The 27,567-nt window shown below is 43.0% G+C and overlaps 1 pseudogene; it reads right to left on the reverse strand.

The window, feature by feature from the left end:
• The window catches only part of LOC110522937, a 37,749-nt pseudogene extending 22,597 nt beyond the window's left edge, over positions 1-15,152 (reverse strand).
• Positions 15,153-27,567: the final 12,415 nt, after the last annotated feature.

Below are 27,567 nucleotides of genomic sequence, written 5' to 3' on the forward strand. Positions count from 1 at the left end.
TACAGAAGTAAATCCACAGCAGAATGGCTTCAACAGAAGAAAATAAGCCTTCTGGAGTGGCCCAGTCAGTCCTGACCTCAACCCAATTGAGATGCTGTGGCATGACCTCAAGAGAGCGGTTTACACCAGACATCCCAAGAATATTGTGGAACTGAAACAGTTTAGTAAAGAGGAATGGTCCAGAATTACTCCAGACCGTTGTGCAGGTGAGTAATTGTGTCAGACTACCCTAACTTTCGTCATTTCTGGTCACAACTTGCTGACTTGCTTACGTGCTGCTGTGCGTTTTGTTGCTAACCTTACTTTGCTACCTGACAACTTTACGATTTGTACTTATTAATTACCGTTTATATTTTTAGTTTTTCCCTCGCTCTACTTTTTTTCATTCAACTTTTTCACTCCGGACACTTTATCTGGACGTGGTTCGTCAGGACCTCCACCAGCCGAAGCTAAGTAGTAACATTAATAACATGATGCCTTCTAATTGAAGTCGCTGTACTCATAATATACAGGAGAATGATCACCTTACGGCCAGGATAGCTGTGCTGCAAGCCCAGCTTCAGACACAATCGTTAGGCAAGGGTAATTTCAGTGTAGGAAAGGATGAAACAGCGTCTGTGCCACCAGTAAGTACAGATAGTAGTATGAATCCCCTCGCACATACCTCGCAGCCAGACAACTTTCTCATGGCTTCTGGAGGGAAATGCTGTAGGAATGCTACACCGGTGTCGCTCATTCAGCCGACAGAAACTTTCAACCGGTTCTCCCCATTAAGCAGCGAGTCGGAGTCAGAGGTCAAGCCTTCTTTGGTCCCTACTCCTCCCGTTACGGGGTCTGAGATGCCGAAGCCTCCCACAATTAGCTCTGACAAATTGAAAAACCTAGTCATTGGCCACTCCATTACCCGCAGTTTTAGACTTAAAACAAATCATCCAGCGATCATACACTGTTTACCAGGGGGCAGGGCTACCGACGTTAAAGCTAATCTGAAGATGGTGCTGGCTAAAGCTACAACTGGCGAGTGTAGAGAGTATATGGATATTGTTAACCACGTCGGCACCAACGATGTTAGGATGAAACAGTCAGAGGTCACCAAGTGCAACATAGCTTCAGCGTGTAAATCAGCTAGAAAGATGTGTCGGCATCGAGCAATTGTCTCTGGCTCCCTCCCAGTTAGGGGGAGTGATGAGCTCTACAGCAGAGTCTCACAACTTGAGCCCTCTGGTTGAAAACTGTTTTCTGCCACTCCCAAAAGATAGAATTTGTAGATAATTGGCCCTCTTTCTGGGACTCACCCACAAACAGGACCAAGCCTGGCCTGTTGAGGAGTGACGGACTCCATCCTAGCTGGAGGCGTGCTCTCATCTTATCTACGAACATAGACAGGGCTCTAACTCACCTAGCTCCACAATGAGATAGGGTGCAGGCCAGGCAGCAGGCTATTAGCCAGCCTGTCAGCTTAGTGGAGTCTGCCACTAGCACAGTCAGTGTAGTCAGCTCAGCTATCCCCATTGAGACTGTGTCTGTACCTCAACCTAGGATGGGCAAAACTAAACATGGCGGTGTTCGCCTTAGCAATCTCACTGGAATAAAGACCTCCTCCATTCCTGCCATTATTGAAAGAGTTTGTGATACTTCACATCTCAAAATAGGGCTACTTAATGTTAGATCCCTCACTTCCAAGGCAGTTATAGTCAATGAACTAATCACTGATCATAATCTTGATGTGATTGGCCTGACTGAAACATGGCTTAAACCAGATTCATTTACTGTGTTAAATGAGGCCTCACCTCCTGGTTACACTAGTGACCATATCCCCCGCGCATCCCGCAAAGGCGGAGGTGTTGCTAAAATTTTTGATAGCAATTTCAATTTACAAAAATCCCCCAGATGTTTTCGTCTTTTGAGGTTCTAGTCATGAAATCTATGCAGCCTACACTTTTTATAGCTACTGTTTACAGGTCTCCTGGGCCATATACAGCGTTCCTCACTGAGTTCCCTGAATTCCTATCGGACCTTGTAGTCATGGCAGATAATATTCTAATTTTTGGTGACTTTAATATTCACATGGAAAAGTCCACAGACCCACTCCAAAAGGCTTTCAGAGCCATCATCGACTCAGTGGGTTTTGTCCAACATGTCTCTGGACCTACTCACTGCCACAGTCATACTCTGGACCTAGTTTTGTCCCGTGGAATAAATGTTATGGATCTTAATGTTTTTCCTCATAATCCTGGTCTATATTTGTTACGTTTGCAATCGCAACAAATAATCTGCTCAGACCCCAACCAAGGATCATCAAAAGTCGTGCTATAAATTCTCGGACAACCCAAATATTCCTAGATGCCCTTCCAGACTCCTGCCGCCTACCCAAGGATGTCAGAGTACACAAATCAGTTAACCACCTAACCGAGGAACTCAATTTAACCTTGCACAATACCCTAGATGCTCGTACCCCTAAAAACAAAAAACATTTGTCATAAGAAACTAGCTCCCTGGTACACAGAAAATACCCGAGCTCTGAAGCAAGCTTCCAGAAAATTGGAACGGAAATGGCGCCATAGCAAACTGGAAGTCTTCCGACTAGCTTGGAAAGACAGTACCGTGCAGTATCGAAGAGCCCTCACTTCTGCTCGATCATCCTATTTTTCCAACTTATTTGAGGAAAATAAGAACAATTCAAAATGTATTTTTGATACTGTCGCAAAGGTAACTAAAAAGAAGCATTTCCTAAGAGGATGGCTTTCACTTCAGCAGTGATATCTTCATGAACTTCTTTGAGGAAAAGATCATGATCATTAGAAAGCAAATTACGGACTCCTCTTTAAATCTGCGTATTCCTCCAAAGCTCAGTTGTCCTGAGTCTGCACAACTCTGCCAGGACCTAGGATCAAGGGAGACACTCAAGTGTTTTAGTACTATATCTCTTGACACAATGATGAAAATAATCATGGCCTCTAAACCTTCAAGCCGTATACTGGACCCTATTCCAACTAAACTACTGAAAGAACTGCTTCCTGTGTTTGGCCCTCCTATGTTGAACATAATAAACGGCTCTCTATCCACCGGATGTGTACCAAACTCACTAAAAGTGTAAGTAATAAAGTCTCTCTTGAAAAAGCCAAACCTTGACCCAGAAAGTATAAAAAAACATCGGCCTATTTCAAATCTCCCATTCCTCTCAATTATTTTTTGAAAAAGCTGTTGTGCAGCAACTCACTGCCTTCCTGAAGACAAACAATGTATACGAAATGCTTCAGTCTGGTATTAGACCCCATCATAGCACTGAGACTGCACTTGTGAAGGTGGTAAATTACCTTTTAATGGCGTCAGACCGAGGCTCTGCATCTGTCTTCGTGCTTCTAGACCATAGTGCTGCTTTTGATACCACCGATCACCACATACAGAGATTGGAAACCCAAATTGTCTACATGGACAAGCTCTAGCCTGGTTTAGATCTTATCTGTCGGAAAGATATCAGTTTGTCTCTGTGGATGGTTTGTCCTCTGACAAATCAACTGTAAATTCCAATGTTCCTCAAGGTTCCGTTTTAGGACCACTATTGTTTTCACTATATATTTCACCTATTGGTGATGTCATTCGAAAACATTTGAAACTGCCTATTTCTCAGGCCCAGAAACTAGAATATGCATATAATTATCAGATTAGGATAGAAAACACTCTAAAGTTTCCAAAACTGTGACAATAAACATCACGTCAGTGGATAGCTGGGTGTTCGCAGAGTTTTGCTTTCGCAACAGAGTGGGGCAGCCATTGTCTCTCCCTCTCCTATTGAAAAAGCGTCAGTCCCAGTTGATATATTAACGATTATATATTTTTAAAACAACCTGAGGATTGATTATAAAAAACGTTTGACATGTTTCTGTGGACATTACTGATACTATTTGGAATTTTCGTCTGCGATGTCGTGACCGCTCGAGCCTGTGGATTTCTGAACATAACGCGCCAAACAAATGGAGGTATTTTGGATGTGAAATAATCTTTATGGAACAAAAGGAACATTTATTGTGTAACTGGGAGTCTCGTGAGTGCAAACATCTGAATATCATCAATAAATGTTCCTTTTGTTCCATAAAGATTATTTCATACTGTTGACTGTTGACACCTTGAGGAAGCCATAGGAAAAGGAATCTGGTTGATATCCCTTGAGTGCAAACATCTGAAGATCATCAAAGGTAAACGATTTAATCTATTGCTTTTCTGACTTTCGTGACCAATCTACTTGGCTGCTGTGTTTGTAATATTTTGTCTACTGAGAGAGATGTTCTTACATAAACGCTTGTTATGCTTTCGCCGAAAAGCTGTATTGAAATCTGACGCGCCATGTGGATTAACAACAAGCTAAGCTGTGTTTTGCTATATTGCACTTGTGATTTCATGAAAATGTAATATTTTTATATTTAAAACAAAGAGATCTTTTATTAAATCTGACAATTAATCTTGATGGTTGTACAGTCGTCTCAAATAAAACCTTGAAGGACCTAGGCGTTAATCTGGACCCTGAGCTCTCTTTTGACGAACATATCAAGACTGTTTCAAGGACAGCTTTTTTCCATCTACGTAACATTGCAAAAATCTGAAACTTTCTGTCCAAAATGATGCAGAAAAATGTATCCATACTTTTGTTACTTCTAGGTTATACTACTGCAATGCTCTAAATAAACTTCAGGTACTGCTAAACACGAATCTTGACTTGAACCAAAAAAATCTGATCATATTACTCCAGTGCTAGCCTCTCTACACTGGCTTCCTGTTAAGGCAAGGGCTGATCTTACAAGGTTTTACCTGCTAACCTACAAAGATTTACACGGACTTGCTCCTACCTATCTTTATGATTTGGTCACGAGATGCAGGCCTCCTTATTGCCCCAATAATTTCTAAGCAAACAGCTGGAGGCAGGGCTTTCCCCTATAGAGCTCCATTTTTATGGAATGGTCTGCCTACCCATGTGAGAGACGCAGACTCTTCAGTAGGTCCTATGATTGTGTGTAGTCTGGCCCAGGAGTGTGAAGGTGAACGGAAAGGCACTGGAGCAACGAACCACCCTTGCTGTCTCTGCCTGGCCGGTTCCCTTATCTCCACCTGGATTCTCTGCCTCTAACTCTATTACAGGGGCTGAGTCACTGGCTTACTGGTGCTCTTCCATGCCATCCCTAGGAGGGGTGCGTCACTTGAGTGGGTTGAGTCACTGACGTGATCTTCCTGTCTGGGTTGGCGCCCCCCCTTGGGTTGTGCCGTGGCGGAGATCTTTGTGGGCTATACTCGGCCTTGTCTCAGGATGGTAAGTTGGTGGTTAAAGATATCCCTCTAGTGGTGTGGGAGCTGTGCTTTGGCAAAGTGGGTGGGGTTATATCATGCCTGTTTGGCCCTGTCTGGGATTATCGTCGGATGGGGCCACAGTGTCTCCCGACTCCTCCTGTCTCAGCCTCCAGCATTTATGCTGCAGTAGTTTATGTGTCGGGGGGTTAGGGTCAGTTTGTTATATCTGGAGAACTTCTCCTGTCTTATCCGGTGTCCTGTGTGAATTTAAGTATGCTCTCTCTAATTCTCTTTCTTTCTCTCCTCTCTCTCGGAGGACCTGAGCCCTAGGACCATGCCTCAGGACTATCTGGCCTGATGACTTGCTGTCCCCAGTCCACCTGGCCGTGCTGCTGCTCCAGTTTCAAATGTTCTGCCTGTGGCTATGAAACCCTGACTTGTTCACCGGACGTGCTACCTGTCCCAGACCTGCTGTTTTCAACTCTCTAGAGACAGCAGGAGCGGTAGAGATTCTCTGAATGATCGGCTATGAAGAGCCAACTGACATTTTTTCCTGAGGTGCTGACCTGTTGTACCCTCGACAACCACTGTGATTATTATTATTTGACCCTGTTGGACATCTATGAACATTTTACCATCTTGGCCATGTTCTGTTATATTCTCCACCCGGCACAGCCAGAAGAGGGACTGGCCACCCCTCATAGCCTGGTTCCTCTCTAGGTTTCTACCTAGGTTCTGGCCTTTCTAGGGAGTTTTTCCTAGCCACCGTGCTTCTACACCTGCATTGCTTGCTGTTTGCGGTTTTAGACTGGGTTTTAGAAGGGCTATATAAATACATTTGATTTTATCCTCACCTATAGAAAACATTTTGTTGAGGTTATTGCTGCCAATGGAGGGTCAAGCAGTTATTAAATCTAAGGGTTCACATACTTTTTCCACCCTGCACTGTGAATGTTTACACGGTGTGTTCAAGAAAGACATGAAAATGTATAATTGTTTGTGTGTTATTAGTTTAAGCAGACTGTGTTTGTCTATTTTTGTGACCTAGATGAAGATCAGATCAAATTTTATGACCAATTTATGAAGAAATCCAGGTATTTCCAAAGGGTTCACATACTTTTTCTTGCCACGGTATGTATAGTGTGGACTAATAAAGTGGTTCACAGGAACTGTGCAGTAGGTCTAGGGAGATAATTGCTCCATTGGATGCCACCACCATGCCTCTTCTGAAGTGAGCGTCTGGGGCGACATGAAGGATTTAATTTTGGACCACCATGGACTCATTAAGACATTCAAACCTTTCCTGGTTCCTGGACCCAGACCCATGCCCTGACTGCAGTGCCCTACCGCCGCCCGGAGGAACAAGGAAAAGCTTAATGAGGCACATCGCCCTCGAAAGCAGTAGATATCACAGCCAGCGTGTCACTTCCGCCCGTGTCAAGAGTAATCAACATGCTGCGAACACACACACACACACACACCCCGTCTGTAACACTTCCTGTTAATGAAGTCGATGTGGAAGGTGGGAAAGGGCAACAATGATCAGGAACTATTCATTTGTATTGGTGGCAAATTAATGCATTTTGCAACTAGGACTGAGTAATCATCAAATTTCCTCTTGCCACTATCCAAACATTGATTTACAATTGTATCAGCCGAATAATCAGTCTCTCTTTCATTTACAGAATAAATATTCAATTACAGATTCCTCTTCTATAATTCATTAGCCTATGTTCTTCTGCATACGCAGAGTGGAACCTGAGACCTATGCTTCCAGTTGCTTGAAGAGGATCCACACTCTAGAGTAGTACTTTAAAATCACCCAGACTACAAGGAGCATGAATCATTTCCTGTTCCCTCTAGGTCCTACTCATCACTGAGAGGAGAGCACCTGCAGGTGTGGAGGTGGAGGGAGAATCAGCTGCCAGTTCTGTGAAGGAATCTCCACTGCACAGTTACAGCAATGCCTTTTAGAGATTAGTAAATCAAATGAGTAACATCTGGGTTTTAAAATGTGATAAATTCTCATTTGAAACCAAATCCTAAGTGATGCATCTTAGGCCTGGATGCATTTTCTTCAATAGTTTTACCTCATATATATATATATATATATATATATATATACATTCCTGAAAGTACTACATTACAAAATAATGACGTGTCTCTGTTTAGTCTTCTGTATCCAGTTCATTAAGATTAGTCTTCATAAACACGCACCAGAGTGACGGACATGAGTGGGGAGTGAACTGCTGGGCTCACCCACCACACCACAATGGTAGCCAGGGCCGAAGGTGGTCACCATCTGAGTGAATGCTGCATTGGGGGAAGCCAGGCCCAGGCCTAAAAGGGTGCCAAGACCTGAGAGGGGGAAAGGAGGGAGAGAGTTAATTAATAACTTAATAGCACTACACCACACCGCATATCCAATGTCCATACTGAATAGCAGGTCTCTAAACCCCATGAGGTGTTGACATGAATTTATTGAGGCCTGTGAGGCAAACTAGACTCTTTCTATTGTCTGCTAATTTTCTTAAGTGAGGACAAGAGACAGATATGATGCCATTAGCATTTCAGCTAGGCAGCAATTGCAGCAACCAAACTGTAGTGGTGGCGACGCGCCGACCACAGCCAACCCAGAACGAGCTGCTTGGGGGAATGTGTGAACGGGGTTTACAGGCCTGCCATCTACAGTCTCCACTACCAGAGCAGGGGTCTGTGGGAAACAGCTACAGCACCACTTCAGACAGACACAGCAGGGGGAGGGAGGGCTCGTCATCTCGCATTTTATTATACCTAGTTTCCTGGCACTAAGAGGCTGCTGGTGGTGGTTTATGGGATGGGGGGGGGGGGGGGGGGGGGGCAGGTTAGGGTGAGCTCTAATTAGGTGACCAATCCTCATTTCAAAGGAGCTCTCAGCCATTTTGCCTTTCTGGCCTCTCGCATGGTTGATCCGGTGGTCAGAAAATCAAGATGTTCCAGCAGCACCTTCCATCCTTGGCTTCATAGAGGAGAGACAGAGATACGGAGCGAACTAACTCATGAAAGGACATAAAGATAAACGTGCCTGTTTGTTTATCTCAGGGTGTTTATTTACGTGTGAACCCAGTTTGTGGCTCATTTATCTGAATGTTGGGGAAGAAGGCTGTGTTCTCTGGGTCTCTTTGATCTGATTCCAGAACAGAACAGAGCAGAGAGTTACTGCCTGCCTGCCTGCCTGCCTTCTCTCTCTCTTTCTCTCTCTCGCTCGCTCTCTCTCTCACACAGACTAACCTCTGAGCCGCCGCCTGTAACCAATAGAAATAATCTGCACAGATTTCAGTTCAGGGTAGCGTTTATGGCTAATCACGGCTGATGCTGCTCTCAGAATGGGGTTACAGCTCACCTTTCCCACATTAGTCAGCTATGCGGATGACTTGCTAGTGTTAGTAGAGAATAGAACAATGTAATGAATGTGAAAGGTAATAAAACACTAACAGGCTGCTTTAACCCCCCACGATAGTCCTGTTAACCCAGGTCAGGGTGAGCGAGAGAAAGAGAGAGAGGGAGACCACCATACAAGCTCACAGAGACTCATGACATGGCTCAGTTTAGGAGGCCATTATTCTGACAGCCAGCAGTGTTGCTCTGGATCCTCTGCTTTCTGCTGTGTCAGCCATTTTATTCCCCTTAAGTTATAGTTAAGTAAACAACTGACTTAGATCCGGGTGGTGTTCGTTAGGGCACACCGTAGCAAAAATTGTGGAACAGAACATGAAAATGATCATTAAGTCCAGGTAGCTTCAAATCATTTTACTACATTTTCCTCCATTTGTTACCTCCTGAACATGACCCTGGAAGGCAATGTAAGTATAAATGAATGAAGTGTCTAGGCAGTCAGTGCAGTCAGTGCTGGTGTGTCTCATCTCCGGCGTACATGCCAGCGGTGGTCAGGGTGGCCTTGACGGGGGACACGGCAGCAGCCTTCTCCTTGGCCAGCTCCTGCATGCTCTTGGGTTTGGGAGGGGCTGCCACTGTGATATTATCGGGCAGAGGAGCTGGGAAGAGGTTATTTCCATTCTACAGCAGATAGAGAGGACAATGTTGTTAGAACTACCAACAATCCCCCAAAAAACTAAAGGGAGCCTATGGGTTCAAAATTCACATTTTACCAATATCTTCCAAAACAATTTCCATAACCAAACATTGAGACCCATTTCATTTGCCAACTGCAGAGGTAGAGCAAGTAAATTCATCATAGATTCCCTGATTAACCAGTCTTCCCTCGTTGTGCAAGTTTTTTTTATTTTTACCTTTATTTAACTAGGTAAATCAGTTAAGAACCAACTCTTATTTTCAATGACGGCCTAGGAACAGTGGGTTAACTGCCTTGTTCAGGAGCAGAATGACAGATTTGTACCTTGTCAGCTCAGGGATTCGAATTCGCAAACTTTCGGTTACTAGTCTAACTCTTTAACCACTAGGCTACCCTGCCGCTCCTGCCGCTAATAACAGATGTAACCAAACCCAGCTGCTTCACATCACCTGCATGACAACGGATCCTCTGATGATGTGGTCCATAGTGCCATAGTTAAACTGCTCCTTGACCTCATAGTGGATGTTCTCAGTGGAAGGGCTGATGGAGTACAGGGTGCTGGAGTACAGGGTACAGGGTGCTGGACTGGGTAGGCAGGCGGCTGGGCAGGTCAGCGAAGCCTATGTGGGTCACACCCTAAAAATAACAGAAGCAGCTATTTTACTGAAAGACAAATAGTGGATTCTTCTCTCATCAACCTTTGAGAAAAGGATTTACACTATTTTAGTAGGTAACCTTGCGGTACCAGGTCTAGGCAATCCAAATGATACGGACATAAGCAGGTTCACCACGGTGTCAAAAGAGAAACAAATGATGAAACTGAAGATGAGAATAATAATAGATTGTCTTGACTGACCTTGTGTACTGCCAGTTCTCCAGGCACGGTCCATCACCACAGAGCCATCCTTCATGCTCTCCACCATGTTCTTGGTGATCAGGATAGGAGCCTTGCGACCTAAGGACACAGCACCATGGTCAGAGAGGTCAACACCATGTTGAATAAGCTTCTTGTCTGCAGTGCCAGCAGGGTGCTCAATCAGCACAGCAGTTTGTCTACTTTTAGTCAGCATTTTGTACAACAATGTCTTAAAGTCTAGATTTAAAGACAATTAATCAAACCCTGGCAAATAAACAAATTGCAATTTGTTGATCTCGGTTTATGCTAGGCAATGTTTTTGGGTTCTTTCTGAAGTTTAAACTAGCTTCAAAGTAAACGGATGTCATGAAGACACAGAGAAAGTCTTCCAAGGTCAAGCTGAACTGGTCAGAATATGACACAGCAGTACTGATCAGGCCAGGGTAGGCTTGTGTAGACCAGACCAAAGGAGTCAGCCACTCCACCTGTGTTGTGTTCGAGACCACCTAAAGCGAGACCGATTCAAGACCGGGAGGGAGACGAGGGGTCCGAGACAAGGCCAAGACCAGAAAAATGAGAGTCCAATTCAAGACCATGACAAGACCATGAATGTAATTGTCAAATCACCACCATAATAATAAAAAAAAGTCCAGTATTTCTGTGTTCCTATTTCAGAACATATGGATTCTTTAGACATTCAGAATAGTAAATAATGGATGTTGAGAGAAAATAGAGACACTACAAATGATTACTAACCCAAACACAGTGGGGAACAATGTGGGCTTACTATGCCTTCAGAGAAAGGCTAAGGATTTATAAAATAACAATATTATTATTTTCAACGATGTTCCGATTTTAAATCTTCAGTTGAAGAAAAAAAATATCCCAAAAATAACCAATCAGGATTTTTCTTTGGTGGACTCTGGGGAGATAAATCTAGCTAGCTAGCTAAGTCAGCCATTGGCTAGGCCATTAGACGCTTGATATAAAAGCATCTGCCAATCAATTGATTTAACTTGGAAGGTTTTTTGAGCAAAGCCTTTAGAAATGCTCATGCAAACACTACATTAAGCGCTTCGCAAATAAGACTACATACAAAACCTTTTCAATACCTGGTTTGCATACCCATTGTTGCCTCAGTTAGCATTTACTGGTAGATATACATTGAAACGTCTTTCCTATCGCTGCCATTCTTCTGTGAGCTGCTCCATGCGACAACCAGTTGAGAGTGCACTGGTATTACGGTTGCTGTCCTTTCAGCATCACGAGCCTGTCACACACAGAAGGCCCAATAGGCTCAGCACTGCGCAAATCTGTCTATAATAGATATAAATACTGTTACAATTCCTCCCCCCCTCCCCCCGTCTCTCCTTACTAATGGTGAACCTGCAACTTTCTCAACATTTCCCCCACTCTTCCCTACGAGCGAGTCAAGGAAATTCAGACAAAGTTTGAGGATATTTTTCAACAAAAGTAAATTAAAGTAAAGTTACGAGAAAAGTAGGAATCCCAGGTTTCAATAGGCCATAAGATGCATATTTCAAGAAAGGAGTGTATTATTTTTTTTTTGCACTGAATGAATAGAAACAGATAATTATGTGTTTTTTACTCCGCTGGTCTTGGCTGGTCTCGAGAAGACATTACGAGTCCTCACTGTCCGAGACCGAGTCAAGAACGAGTAAAAATGTATCCGACACAGAGACACTCAATATGTGGTCTCGAGTACTGCATCACTGCTTCCCACCTAACAGAACCTGTAGTGCTAGTTATCCTGTCCCCTATACATGTCCTGGACATGGGACCATTACACAACGTCAATGACTTTGACACCATGTCAGTGGAAAGGAACATGTCATTCACAACTACAGCTGCAAATCTTATCAAGGCCGTCTACCAATGTAAACAACGCATGACAAGAGAGAGTGCCTTCAGAAAGTATTCACACCCCTCGACTTATTCCACATTTTGTTATGTTACAAAGTGGAATTAAAAATGTCTTATTTTTTTGTCAATGATCTACACGCAAAGTTGTAATGGCTTGGCACTCTAAAATATGTCGCATAAGGCTTACTTTATTATTACATCTTTTTTATTATTTTCACTGCATTAGCGATTGCGTACACAGACGTTTCGGCTTTACAGTCTTCCAGGTACAATTTTGTTTAATTCAAAACAGCACTTGCACAGAACAACTGATGAGCAGCAGGTGCTTCTAATCAGGTTTGCCACTCCTCTGCCAGTTATGTGGCTTTTCTGCTCTACCTGTACACAAATGAGTTACAAAGAAATACAGAATTGTAGGGTATGGGAGCGGGCACGAAAGGCAACTCACAAATCAACTGCCCCAGGTGTCCGCTCACCTAAATACATGACATCAATTCATGAGATAGCCCACCACAAATAATTTTTGTTTGTCGGAATTTGTGGGTTTTAGGCATCAGCAAGCTTCTGGGAGAGTACAATGGTTCTCTTTTGATTAGTCAACAATCTAAACAAAATACTCTAATGTCAAAGCAGAATAAAAATTCAAAACATGCTAGATTCACCTTTGGCAGCGATTACGACTGTGAGTCTTTCTGGGTAAGTCACTAAGAGCTTTCCACACCTGGATTGTGCAACATTTGTCCAGTATTCTTGTCAAAATTCTTCAAGCTCTGTCAAATTGGTTGTTGATAATTGCTAGACAATCATTTTCAGGTTTTGCCATAGATTGTCAAACAGATTTAAGTCAAAACTAACTTAGGCCACTCAGGAACATTCACTGTTTTCTTGGTAAGCAACTCAGATGTAGATTTAGCCTTGTGTTTTAGGTTATTGTCCTGCTGAAAGGTGAATTCATCTCCCCGTGTCTGGTGGAAACCAGGTTTTTCTCTAGGATTTCCATTTCATTAGGTTTTTTTTTATCCTGAAACTCCCCGGTCGATTTACAAGCACACTCATAAAACTGAATTGCTTTTAGAGGTCGACTGATTAATCGGAATGGCCGATTAATTAGGGCCGATTTCAAGTTTTCATAACAATCGGAAATCTGTATTTTTGGGCGTCGATTTCCGATTATTTTTTTTATTTTTTACTTTTACTTTTTATACCTTTTATTTAACTAGGCAAGTCAGTTAAGAACACATTCGTATTGACTGCCTAGGAACTGTAGGTTAACTGCCTTGTTCAGGGGCAGAACAACAGATTTTCACCTTGTCAGCTCAGGGGTTCCAATCTTGCAACCGCACAGTTAACTAGTCCAACGTTCTAACCGTTGCACTCCACGAGTAGCCTGCCTGTTACGCAAATGTAGTAGAAGCCAAGGTAAATTGTTAGCTAGCATTACACTTATCTTGTAAAAAACAATCAATCATAATCACTAGTTATAACTACTGATCCAGTTTAGCAGGCAATATTAACCAGGTGAAATTGTGTCATTTCTCTAGCGTTCATTGCACGCAGAGTCAGGGTATATGCAACAGTTTGGGCTGCCTGGCTCATTGCGAACTAATTTGCCAGAATTTTACGTAATTATGACATACATTGAAGGTTGTGCAATGTAACAAGAATATTTAGACTTAGGGATGCCACCCGTTCGATAAAATACCGAACGGTTCTGTATTTCACTGAAATAATAAACGTTTTGTTTTCGAAATGATAGTTTCTGGATTCGATCATATTAATGACCAAAGGCTCGTATTTCTGTGTGTTATTATGTTATAATTAAGTCTGGTTTGACTGAGCAGCAGCAGGCCCGTAATCATTCATTCAAACAGCACTTTCGTGCGTTTTGCCAGCAGCTCTTCCCAAGCACAGCGCTGTTTATGACTTCAAGCCTCTCAGCCTAATGGCTGGTGTAACCAATGTGAAATGGTGAGCTAGTTAGCTGGGTGTGCGCTAATACTGTTTCAAACATCACTCGCTTTTAGATTTGTTGATCCATCCTTAGTTTTGTCCCATCACAGCCATTACACTCTAACTGTTTTAAAGTAACCATTGGTTCAAAGTGAAATCTGTGTACGGTTTCCTTCCTCTCCGGCAACTGAGTTAGGAAGGACGCCTGTATCTTTGTAGTAGCTGCTTGTACTGATACACCATCCAAATGTAATTAATAACTTCACCATGCTCAAACGGATGTCTGCTTTTTACATTTTTGTACCCATCTACCAATAGCTGCTCTTCTTTGCAAGGCATTGACTTTTCTGGACTTTGTGGTTGAATCCCTGTTTGATATTCACTGTTTGACTGAGGGACCTTACAATTATCTGTATGTGTGGGATACAGAGATGAGGAAGTAATTCAAAAATCATGTTAAACACTAAGGAAGGGAATAATACCAACTCAGCCTTGAGGGGCAGAGTTAACCAGATGGATAGGGCCTAACCACTACCTTAACTACTACTAGGTAACTGAGCTGATGAAGCCTTAAAGCAGCTTAGAACCTGAGAGGATTGGACAGATAAAAGCTGGTGATAGCAGTACATGCACTTCGTACGTGATTGAGGAAGAACAAAGAAGAGGTGAAATCGGGGATGACAACAAACTGGGTGCCAGTCTTTCTGCTCTCCTGCCAACTCCTTATGGCTTGACGATGACAATGGAGTAGGCCAGAACACAAACAGATCAGACTAGGAGGACAGAAGTGCAGAGAAAGATGTAAAACAGGTCGAAGAGGACAAAGAGATACAGATTTGTCTCTATGGGAGGGGATAGCGGTAGTGAGGTGTGTGCTTGGTGGTCACTATGCATATCAGGGATGAGTGCCGTGCTGAGGAGGATGTCTACTTCCAGACATTGCTTGGCAAACAGCTTCATTTCAGCCTCAATTAACTCCTTGAACATCTCCTTAGAGTAGCCGCCTTGGCCGTCACCGGCCTCCTTAATGTCCACCTCCAGAGTCTGAGCTCCCAGCGACTTGAACTGCTCTTTGGCTGCCGCTCTGGGAAGGGGCACAGGGGACGTCATGGGGGCACTGGCAGTAGGGTGTGAGGGTGCTTAATGAAAGCCCCTGATACATTCTACAGCATCACTGCAAGAGCTTAGGCTATATCGATGATTGTTTTAAGATATCCAGGTAGTAAACTATTTGTTACACAATGGTTGGGCTGGTGAGATTTAAATCTTTGAATCTGGAGAGAAAAAAAATGAAGAAACAGTGCTTTGTCCTATTATCCCACCCTTTGAATTACATGGAAGATATCTACAGTCCTCAAGAAAATCTGCTTCAAATTCTCAATGCAGCTGCTGCCACCATCTGGAGAATTAGCTACATCACACTTTCAAATCTCATTAAAGGATTGGTTCACTATTTTTGAACCAAATCTTTACTTTTGATGCAAATGGCATGTTATGGAAGGGATTTCACTTGGTTTTGAGACACTTAGACCACCTGCAATAGACTTCCTCGTTGCTCGTTCTGCAGTATGGGAGCTATGGAAAACATGAACAAATAGGTCATTTTAGAAACAGCAACGCTTTCAGTGTAGTGATGTTGGTCTTTAGATGTTGTGAAAATGAAATTGAGTAATTCCTAACTTTATCTGCAACGTTATATTCCATTTTGTGCAACTCGAATGGTTTCTCCAACCAGCTGTGCTGCACATTATACACAAAAAAGCAAGCACAGCTGGTAGGAGAAACTACCTTAGTTGATATTGACCCTTTTTGCCCAGAGTGACTAAGTTGCTCTGGATAAGAGCATCTGCTTAATTACCAAAATGTAAATGTGAAAACAAACACTTGCAAAGCATACTGGGTATTATTATTATTATTACGAGCTCTGCCCCTAAACAATTACACATTTGGTCGGTCAGGACCAGACCAAATCTCATGAACAAATCATAGACATCTAGGCTATGTTTCACAAGTTTGAACAGTACAGTACGGCACAGTTCAGTCCAGTTGAGCATAGTAGAGTACAGTATGGTACATAACCAGACAGTAGAGTTTTATTTAGTAGAATACTGTACAGTATGACACAGTACAGTAGACTTTAACCCGTGTGTGGTGTTTGGGTCTGGGGGACCCATTTTCAATGTTTACTAAAAGAAAAATGATACAATTAATACTTTTTTTCAACCTGAGACTCATTGGTCTTGGCTTATTTTCTGTGAAGAACATGTTTTCATTGAGTGCACACTGTGCACCCCCCTACACATTTATATTACATATGTGGTGTTCGGGTCCACTGGTAATAAAAGTGTGGGAAAGTGTGTGTGTGTAGATGAAAACTAGTAAAAATTTAACTAAAAGGTTTGCTGTGTGCCACTCTCTTCCTCCTCCTTGGGCCTGCTGTTTCAACATAACACCAAGAACTTGTCTGACTCCCTGCCTGTCTTCCGCTTTTCTCGCACTCTTTACCCTTTGTATTGTGTCAAACTACACAATGTCTTGCGGGAACCTGCACAATGTTATTACAATACATTATTTCGCTACATTATTTCAATATAATGTAACAAAAAAAAAATAATAATAATCATCTGTATTTTCCCACACTCTACCACAGCCAGGTGCAAATTGTGGGAGGGACACAAATAAATAGGTTTGCATGTGTGGCTCCTTACCACAATCAATCAGTATGGAAAAAAATGCTCAGAGGGCCTTAGAAATATTTTTTGCGGCGAGAGAAGCTAGTGTGGAAGACTGTCTCTGTCAATTCAGAGTCTGATAGGGAGTTGGAAGAAGATGATCAGATTGACCCTCAGCCAGCCCCAGGACCAGCCCGTCAGGCACCAGCTCATCAGCAGCCTGCAGGAGGAGAAATATGGATGTAAAAAATAATGTGCAATTTAATGGTCTTATTGTTTAAGGAATGAGTGGCAGCCATGCCGGGTGAATGTGATAAGGATGCAACCAGGGCCAAAGTGGATGGTTGTTACTCATGTGCGGGACATAGTCTTCTTTTGTACTGTTCATTCCAGACACCATCCATAAAATCATTCTGAACTGCTCTAATTTGGAGGGAAGGTGTGTTTTTGGAGAGAGATGGAAGGACCACTCATTTAAATACGTACTTTGAGGTTCTTATCCTTGCTGGCGTTTTCAGATCCAATGGGGATTCCACGGAATCCCTGTGGGATGCAGAAATTGGCAGAGAACTTTTCCGTGCAACAGTGTCTCGGGAAAACTTCCGCATTATTTCCAGGATTATCCACCATTTCCAGGATTATCCATTATCCACAAATAAGTGACATTGAACTCAGAGATGGCCAATGCAGAAGTAGGCCTTCAATCATCAACTAGGTAAAATACAGAGGCCTAAAGCCAACAAATAAAAACAGTAGAAAATATCCTGATGAAAATTCTGTTTCTTTCAATCGCATTAATGTCTCTACTCTGCCTGTCTGCCTTCCTTTCTATCTTTCTTGACCTGAGTTGTTGATAGTGATGTGCAACATTAGCTAGGTATCTATCCAATTGGCAACAGATTTTCATGCAAAAATGTAAAAATCCATATAAAAACATGCACATTTTTCCCCCAGATTTTTCAGGGGTGCTGCAGCACCCTCAGCACACCTACTTCCCGCGGGTATGCATCAAAATACGTTGCAGCCAAATTCCCATGTACTGAATAAAGAAATACAAGTGAACTGAAGGTTTTCTGACAAATGCAGATGGTGTGCACATTGCGCAGATGGCCTTACATGAGATTATTTTGGACAAAAGAGTGAGATTATTTTTATTTGTCAAACAGCAGCCAAGCATCTATGATCATGTCACCAGAATAAGACCCTCGATATTTATTGGAAAGGAGCATCAAGCTCATCAATTGCACTTTTACCACCCTGTGAAGTTCATCATAACTTATTTAATTTTCATTTCAAGTTTCAGTGTCACATGCACAAGTACAGTGAAATACCTTTCATGCCAGTTCTAAACCCACCCAGTTATAATTTATTTCATCTGAAGCCTAATAAACTGCATGTTTACTTTGATATGATGGTTATTATATCAATATTTGTGGTCGGAGGCCGAACAGTTGCCTTACCAGGCAGTGATGCAACCTGTCAGGATGCTCTCGACGGTGCAGCTGTAAAACCTTTTGAGGATCCGAGGACCCATGCCAAATCTGCCGAATACGTTTTGTCGTGCCCTCTTCACGACTGTCTTGGTGTGTTTGGACCATGCCCTGATTGACTGGTCACCACTGCTCATATGAAAACTGTGGATTGAAATGTGGTTTATGAGGCCCAAATATGGATGTCTGTGGTATTTGGTGTAAGATATTATATCTCCAGCAGGTGGTAGTGTCGGACAGTTTTACGTACTCGAAGGCCTTTAAACTGGGCCAGTCCAGTCAGCTGCTGATGTGGAAGCTGCCGTTGCAAGATTTGAGATTTGACTGGGAAACATAAAATGCAAATGTAGTGAATAAGCCAAATAGTAAAACCCTGCAGTTTCTCTCCATACACATTGTTTTCTTGCATTCATGCTAGTTGTAGGTTAGACATGGGTCTGGTGCCATTAGATCAAATCCCCCAACCAAACTTGGTAAGGTAATGACTGGAGAAATAGAAGTATGTGAATAGATAACAGCACATTACCTGATACTAATTGAGACCTTGAAGTTGAAATACTGTAGCTTACAGTCAAACTCAGCATGACAAAGCAAGGAGATGATACCATTTATTTATGTCTTTGGTTTTATCTCTCCTTACATGTAGTGCAGAGTTGGTTCCTGTTTTTTCTTAACGGTCTCTATGTTAGGAATGTGTGGTTACCGCGGGTGTTAGCTCGCTCAGCTTTAAAAGGATTTTGCCTTTAAATAACCAATAGCATTTTTGTATACTTCTTTCATTTATCTGCTTGTTATGCCCTAATATTTATCCTCACATTGAAGTGTTTTACCATTTTCCTTTCATGACAACCAGGGTTACTAGTGCAACACAAAACAGTTTTACATAAACAGTTGCATTCATGACTTTTATTGACAAATGTCAGTAAAAAAAATGTCTGCCAAGCAAAAACCTGTTTAGAAATGGAATTTGTAAGAATGCACAGAAATTATTTGCACAGTGGGAAATAAATATCCAGCTGGTCAGTGACAACTGTGTGGAATTTGGAATTTGGAGTTTGTGACAGCTACTATGTGAACTTATTACAGTATTATAGACACTTTGTCCTGGTATTTCCTTACCCTTACCTTCTAACAAACTTCTAACTGTTCAGACTTTACAGACGTTCTCTTTCAGATACTCGCTTCTATGTACAGTAAAACAAATCAAATCAAAATGTATTTGTCACGTGCGCCAAATACAACAAGTGTAAACCTTACTGTGAAATGCTTACTTACAAGCCCTTAACCAACAGTGCAGTTCAAGAACAGTTTGGTCGGCTGAGGTAATTTGTACATGTAGCAAGGGGTAATGTGACTATGCATAGATGATAAACAGCAAGTAGCAGCAATGTACAAAACAAATGGGAGGGGTGTCAATGTAAATAGTCCAGTGGCCATTTGATTGCTGAACAATTAATCTTAAGGCTTGAAGGTAGAAGCTGTTAAGATCCTTTTGGTCCTAGACTTGGCGCTCTGGTACCGCTTGCCGTGTGGTAGCAGAGAAAACAGTCTATGACAAGGGTGACTGGGGTCTCTTACAATTGTATAGGCTTTCCTCTGATGCCGCCTATTATATAGGTCCTGGATGGCAGGAGGCTTGGCTCCAGTGATGTACTGGGCCGTACGCACTACCCTCTGTAGCGCCTTACGGTCAGATGCCGAGCAGTTGCCATACCAGGCAGTGACGCAACTGGTCAGGATGCTCTCGATGGTGCAGCTGTAGAACTTTTTGAGGATCTGGGGACACATGCCAAATCTTTTCAGTCTCCTGAGGGGAAAAAGGTTTTGTTGTGCCCTCTTCGCGATTGACTTGGTGTGTTTGGACCATGTTAGTTTGTTGGTGATGTGGACACCAAGAAACTTTAAACTCTCGACCCGCTCCACTACATCCCTGTCGATGTTAATGGGGGCCTGTTCGGCCCGCCTTTTCCTGTAGTCCACGATCAACTCCTTTGTTTTGCTCAAACTCCTTTGTCTGGCACCAAACTGCCAGTTCTCTGACCTTCTCCCTATAGGCTGTCTCATCGTTGTCGGTGATCAGGCCTACCACTGTTGTGTCATCAGCAAACTTGATGATGGTGTTTGAGTCGTGCCTGGCCACGCAGTCGTGGGTGAACAGGAAGTACAGGAGGGGACTAAGTACACACCCCTGAGGGGCCCCAGTGTTGAGGATTAGAGTGGCAGATGTGTTGTTGCCTACCCTTACCACCTGGGTGTGGCCCGTCAGGTAGTCCAGGATCCAGTTGCAGAGGGAGGTGTTTAGTCCCAGGATCCTTAGCTTAGGGATGAGCTTTGTGAGCATTATAGTGTTGAACGCTGAGCTGTAGTCAATTAACAGCATTCTCACATACCTGTAGGTGTTCCTTTTGTCCAGGTGGGAAAGGGCAGTGTGGTGTGCAATAGAGATTGCGTCATCTGTGGATCTGTTGGGGCAGTATGCAAATTGGAGTGGGTCTAGGGTATCCGGTAGAATGCTGTTGATGTGAGCCATGACCAGCCTTTCAAAGCAGTTCATGGCTACCGACGTGAGTGCTACGAGGCGGTAATCATTTAGGCAGGTTACCTTCGCTTCCTTGGGAACAGGGACTATGGTGGTCTGCTTGAAATATGTAGGTGTTACAGACTTGGTCAGGGAGAAGTTGAAAATGTCATAAGTCACTTGCCTGTTGGTCCGCGCATGCTTTGAGTACACGTCCTGGTAATCTGTCTGGTCCCGCGGCTTTGTGAATGTTGACCTGTTTAAAGGTCTTTCTCACATCGGCTACCGAGAGCATTATCAGACAGCCATTCCAAACAGCTGGTGCTCTTGTGCATGCTTCAGAAGCGAGCATAAAAGGCATTTAGCTCATCTGGTAGGCTCGCGTCACTGGGAAGCTCGCGTCTGGGTCTTCCTTTGTAGTCCATAATTATTTTCAAGCACTCCACATCCGACGAGCGTCAGAGCCGGTATAGTAGGATTCAATCTTAATCCTGTATTGACGCTTTGCTTGTTTGATGGTTCGTCTGAGGGCATAGCGGGATTTCTTATAAGCTACCGGATTAGTGTCCCGCTCCTTGAAAGCAGCAGCTCTAGCCTTTAGCTTGATGCGGATGTTGCTTTAATCGATGGCTTCTGGTTGGGATATGTACATACAGTCCCTGTGGGTACGACGTCGTCGATGCACTTATTGATGAAGCCGATGACTGAGGTAGCATACTCCTCAATGCCATTGGATGAATCCCGGAACATATTCCAGTCTGTGTTAGCAAAACAGTCCTGTAACGTAGCATCCACGCCATCTGACTACTTCCGTATTGAGAGAGTCACTGGTACTTGACCCGCGAGTCACTGGAGCTTTGTATGCACCTCTGTGTATAGAGTAAAGGTGGTCGATAGTTTTTTTCCCCTCTGGTTGCACACTTGACATGCTGGTAAAATTTTGGTTAAACTTATTTAAGTTTGCCTGCGTTAAAGTCCCTGGCCACTAGGAGCGCCGCTTCTGGGTGAGCATTTCCTTGTTTGCTTATGGCCTTACAGTTGGTTGAGTGCGGTCTTAGTGCCAGCTGTTATTGACAAATACACACACACCCCCACCCCACTTCTTAAAAGACGTAGCTTCTCTGTTCTGCTGCTGCACGGAAAATCCTGCCAGCTCTATATTATCTGTGTCGTTGTTCAGCCATGACTCTGTGAAATATAAGATATTACAGTTTTTATGAATGTCCCGTTGGTAGGATCATCTTAATATTAGGTCATCAATTTTATTTTTCCAATGATTGCATGTTAGCAATTAGAACGGATAGCTGTGGGAGTTTACTTGCTCGCCTACGATCTCCGCCCCCTTTTTCTCCGTCTTTTCTTCACGCAAATAGTGGGGATTTGGGCCTCTTCCCAGGAAAGTAGTTTATCCTTCTCATCATACTCGTTAAAGGAAAACTCTTCTTACAGTTTGAGGTGAGTAATTGCAGCAACATTATGTATAAAATAAGTTTTAAAATATAAGTTACAAACAACGCAAAAAACAAACAAAATAGCACAGTTGGTTAGGAGCATGTAAAACACACTTACTCATTCCAGGGTTTTTCTTCATTTTTACTATTTTCTACATTGTAGAATAATAGGGAAGACATCAAAACAATGAAATAACACATATGGAATCATGTAGTAACCAAAAAAGTTTTAAACCAATAAAAATATGAGATTTTTCAAATAACAACCCTTTGCCTCGATGACAGCTTTGCACACTCTTGGCACTCTCTCAATGGTTTTTGCGACTGCACTTGAAGAAACTTTCAGAGTTCTCAAAATGTTTCAGATTGACTGACCTTCATGTCTTAAAGTAATGATGGACTGTCGTTTCTCTTTGCTTATTTGAGCTACGTTATGAGGTAGTCACCTGGAATTCATTCCAATTAATAGGTGTGTCTTGTTAAAAGTTCAGAATTTCTTTCCTTCTTAATGTGTTTGAGCCTATCAGTTGTGTTGTGACAAGGTAGGGGTGGTATACAGAAAATAGCCCCATTTGGTAAAAGACCAAGTCCATATTATGGCAAGAACAGCTTAAATAAGCAAAGAGAAATGACAGTCCATTACTTTAAGACATGAAGGTCAGTCAATCTGAAACATTTCAAGAACTTTGAAAGTTTCTTCAAGTGCAGTCGCAAAAACCATCAAGCGTTGTGATGGAACTGGCTCTCATGAGGATCGCCACAGGAAAGGAAGACCCAGAGTTTCCTCTGCTGCAGAGGATAAGTTCATTAGAGTGAACTGCACCTCAGAATGCAGCCCAAATAAATGCTTCACAGAGACACATCTCCGCATCAACTGTTCTGAGGAGACTGCGTGAATCAGGCCTCCTTGGTCGAATTGCTGCAAAGAAACCACTACTAAGGGACACCAATAAGAAGAAGAGACTTGCTTGGGCCAAGAAACACAAGCAACGGACATTAGACCGGTGGAAATCTGTCAGTGATTTATTTAGAATTCAAGGCACACTTAACCAACATGGCTACCACAGCATTCTGCAGCGATACACCATCCCATCTGGTTTGCGCTTAGTGGGACTATCATTTGTTTTTCACAGGACAATGACCTAAAACACACCTCCAGGCTGCCTAAGGGCTATTTGACCAAGAAGGAGAGTGATGGAGTGCTGCATATGATGGCCTAGCCTCCACAATCACTTGACCTCAACCCAATTATGATGGTTTGGGATGAGTTGGACTGCAGAATGGAGGAAAAGCAGCAAACAAGTTCTCAGCATTCAAAGCTGTCATCAAGGCAAATGTGGCTACTTTAAAGAATCAAAAATGTAAAATATTTTGGAATTTGTTTAACACTTTTTTGGTCACTACATGATTCATTGTGTGTTATTTCATAGTTTTGATGTCTTTACTATTATTCTACAATGTAGAAAATAGTAAAAAATAAAGAAAAACCCTTGAACGATTAGGTGTGTCCAAACTTTTGACTGGTACTGTATCACAATGGGATTCTCTCAAGGCAGATCACTACTATGAAGAACCAATCACATAATGTCTGTCAGAGACAGACAGGTTGAGTAGCGAATGAATCGAGCCCCTCCCTCTGGTCATTCTCACCTCTCTTCCTTGCGGAAGATCACTGAAGCTTTCCTCAGCTCCTGAAGCTCTCATCAGCACAACTTGAATCTTGTCTTCTTATTTAAATCTTCTCAGGTGAACCTCAATCTTAACACTGCCAAACGTAGGATCTCAGCTCTCGTCCTTTGTGTTGAACAACTGACTGAAAGGAACATTTTTGCGTCGTGTAGAAATAGCTATTTTGATTTTTTTACCACCCCTAAGTCTCATGTGGTAGCTATTGTCACACAATTGTCACTACTGAGACTTGACTAGCTATCGCCGCAAGGCTTAGCTAACTTGGCTAGCTTGCCGCAAGGCCAACTATATCACCAAACTGGCTTTTCTACCGGGAAAGGTACAATTTCTAGCTCCCCTCTCTCGTTTAGATCAACCCACGTTCCCCCATGCCGTGTTGACTAGACTGACTGCCCTTACATCACAGCTCGACGGTCGAAACACTTCATTCGCTGAGAGACCAAGAAAACACACACTTTCTCAGGCTAGCATTTTGATAACTAGCTAGGCTATTAGCCCACGAGGTGAACGCTAGCTAATTTATGCTTTGCCAGAGGAATACAGTTATTGAAGCCATGGAGTCTGCTGATCCTGCACAGGGAGAATCGAGCAGGGCTCCTGCCCCAGCACCGACATACCTGTGTACATGCGGGACTACGATAGCAGGAAAGGATGCACTCTGTGTGTACTGCCTGCTTGTGGCTTCTTGAGCATGCTAAGCCAGCGCTTGCTAACCATGTGTGCACTGTAGGGAATTTCCCCCGACCACCCTCAGAAGGAGAATGTGCAGAGCATCCCTCCCCGAGGCTCATGTTCCTCACAGCCTTCGGGCTAGGAGGCTACCCCAAAACCACAACTCACCTGGGCCAAGGTGATGGATGTGTACCCCGAGGACTTCCACCCACTGTTTCAAGATATAGCAATGAGTGAGCGGGGTGGGAAAGCCATGGCGAGGGCATGGCTTAAGCCAGCAGCTCAGGGGCCTCTTCCGCCCTCAGCAGAGCATCATTGCCCGATGATACATTTGTTTACGATTATACACAGGTGTTCGGCGACGCAGATAGCTAATTTGCACAGGTACGCCTTTGTGTTCCGTAAACAAACACTGTAACATGGACATATGGCCATGTGGGAACCCTAACCATATAAAGGTGTGTAGTAATTTAACTGTTTTGTTTTTCTAAAAAAAAATCTTGCTGATATGAAAGATGCATTCCTTAGTTTTACAAAACCGTACCTCATCAGGGTTCTTAACAAAAGTCCCCCAGCCAGAAGACCCTATCGTCAATTGGCGCTAAAGGTAGCTAGCATCAATAAATGAGTTAAGACCTTAAGACCCTACAACTCGTGCAGCGGCAAATGTCTATGCATCCGCTCACAGGGAAGACGGAGGGGTCTAACTCTACCCCTAAGTGCAACAGCTCTCCCTTCTGCTCTTTTTCAAGTAGCAAGGGCAGGAAGACACATGTTCTGTCGCCACCAAGCACTGTCTACAAACCCCAGTGTTTTGACACTACCCATAAAAAAGTCTCTGTCAAATCCAAGTGTCTTGCCAAGGCAGTGTAAATGTTGGTCCATGTCATTTTGACTCAAATATAATCAAGTTCACATTTGAATAATGATTTAGTCTAGTTATTTTGTTTACATTTTACATAAACAGTGGCCCATTTTAGTCAACTAAATGCCCTTTCATTTTAGTCTTATTTTAGTCACATCACATTTGTATTGCTTCATTAACCTTTAAACATAAATCACTGACTTCCAAACATACATAACCTTGTCCTACCGCATGATTCTCTTCCCAACAGCCAAATTGAGAGAAGAACACAATACTCTGCGGCAGATAGGGAATCCCAACCCTTGACTGTAGCTATATTGTAATCAAAGTTCTGTCATAAGTAGTGGTCTCATAGGTTGTGGCAAACTAACTAGCTATTATCAATCTGTTATTTCCTAAGCATAAGGACAGCAAGTGGCCTAGCATGAGAGCAGCAGATGGCGCTAGCAGTTAGGTGTTAGGCCAGCAATCAAAAAGGTTGCCAGTTTGAATCCCTGAGCTGACAACATGAAAAATCCATCTTTCCGCGATTGAGAAAGGCAGTTAACCCCCCACAACAGCTCCCCGGACGCCCAATGTGGGTTTGGGTTAAAAACGTCAGTCAAGTTTTGGTTGGTGGTGGTGTGCAATTGATGATAGAAATAAATGTAATCCTTTAATTTAATCATTTTAATATACACTGTACAAAACATTAAGGACACCTTCCTAATATTGAGTTGCCCTCCGCACAGCCTCAATTCGTTGGGGCATGGGCTCTACAAGGTGTCGAAAGCATTCCACAGGGATGCTGGTATATGTTGACTCCAATTCTTCCCACAGTTGTCAAGTTAGCTGGATGTCCTTTGGGTGGTGGACCATTCTTGATACACACAGGAAACTGTTGAGCTGGAAAAATGTAGCAGTTCATGACACAAACAGGTGCGCCTGTTCAAAGGCACTTAAATCTTTTCACCCTCCGAATGGCACACATACACAATCCATGTCTCAATTGCCTCGAGGCTTAAAATCCTTCTTAACCTGTCTCTTCCCGTTGATATACTCCGATTGAAGTGGTTTAACAAGTGACATCAGTAAGGGATCGTAGCTTTCCCCTGGATTCACCTGGTCAGTCTATGTCATGGAAAGAGCAGGTATCTTTAATGTTTTGTACACTCAGTGTGTATTGGGATGATGCACTTTTAGATGTCTCTTGAGGTTGGTAGTAATTTTCCCCATGAACTTGTGTTCGGTCTTGTTTGTATCGATACAATAGGAAAAGTGGCTCCAAACATCATCCCTTTTTCTACCAGAAGCTTGTACAACCAGGAGAGTAGCCATGGCTTGTGCCTTATTTGCATCAATAATTTGTTGCCGCCAGATTGGAGAACGGTTTGCCGGGCGGAGAGGTGACTCGTGAATGACCTGGGCATGGTTAATTTATTTCCCACCAATAACACTATTGCAACATTGCAATGAGAAAGCCTTACAATACTGCTAATGTTATGCATGCTTTTGATTGGACCATATAAATAACATTGAAAGCTCTCGATCTCTCAAAATAACTCTTGTTCAGTCCATTTACTAGTCAGACTAGTCACAGAGATAATTTTGTCTCGTCTTGTTTTCGTCAATCGAAATGAAAAGTTTTCTTTAGTTGTAGTTTTTTCTTGGTCTGTTTAGTTAGTTATTGTCTTGTCAAGTGCCACTGAAAAAAAGGTGTTTGACTAACATTTTTGTTGACGAAATTAACATTGAGCAAAAATACAACAAAGGGAAACTCGGTACAATGCTGCCAGAGGGAATTCTAGGACCACTGGCGAGCCAGAGTCATCTAACATATGTGGGCGACTCGCTATAAGAGAAGATAACTGCCGCACATGAAGCCAACTGTTTTCAACGGGATTCTAGCTTCAATGGCGACTTAGCTCGCATGCTAGAGCTGGAAATCTCCCATCTATTGAGCAAGGTCGCAATCAGAGTAATACCAGTGGAAGATTCTACCCCTTCTACTTCGTGGTTCCCATGAAGGAGAGGGAGGTTGAAAGGGGGCGTGCGCCCAATTCTGGACCTATGGGTCCTCAACAGCCATGTGAGGAAGATTAAGTTCCATATGCTTACGCTCAACGTGATCTCTCTATTCCTCAAGGTGACTGGTTCTCTTCAGTTGACCTACAGGATGCCTATTTTCA

The sequence above is a fragment of the Oncorhynchus mykiss genome, chromosome 5, assembly GCF_013265735.2.
Source record: "Oncorhynchus mykiss isolate Arlee chromosome 5, USDA_OmykA_1.1, whole genome shotgun sequence".
NCBI lineage: Eukaryota > Metazoa > Chordata > Actinopteri > Salmoniformes > Salmonidae > Oncorhynchus > Oncorhynchus mykiss.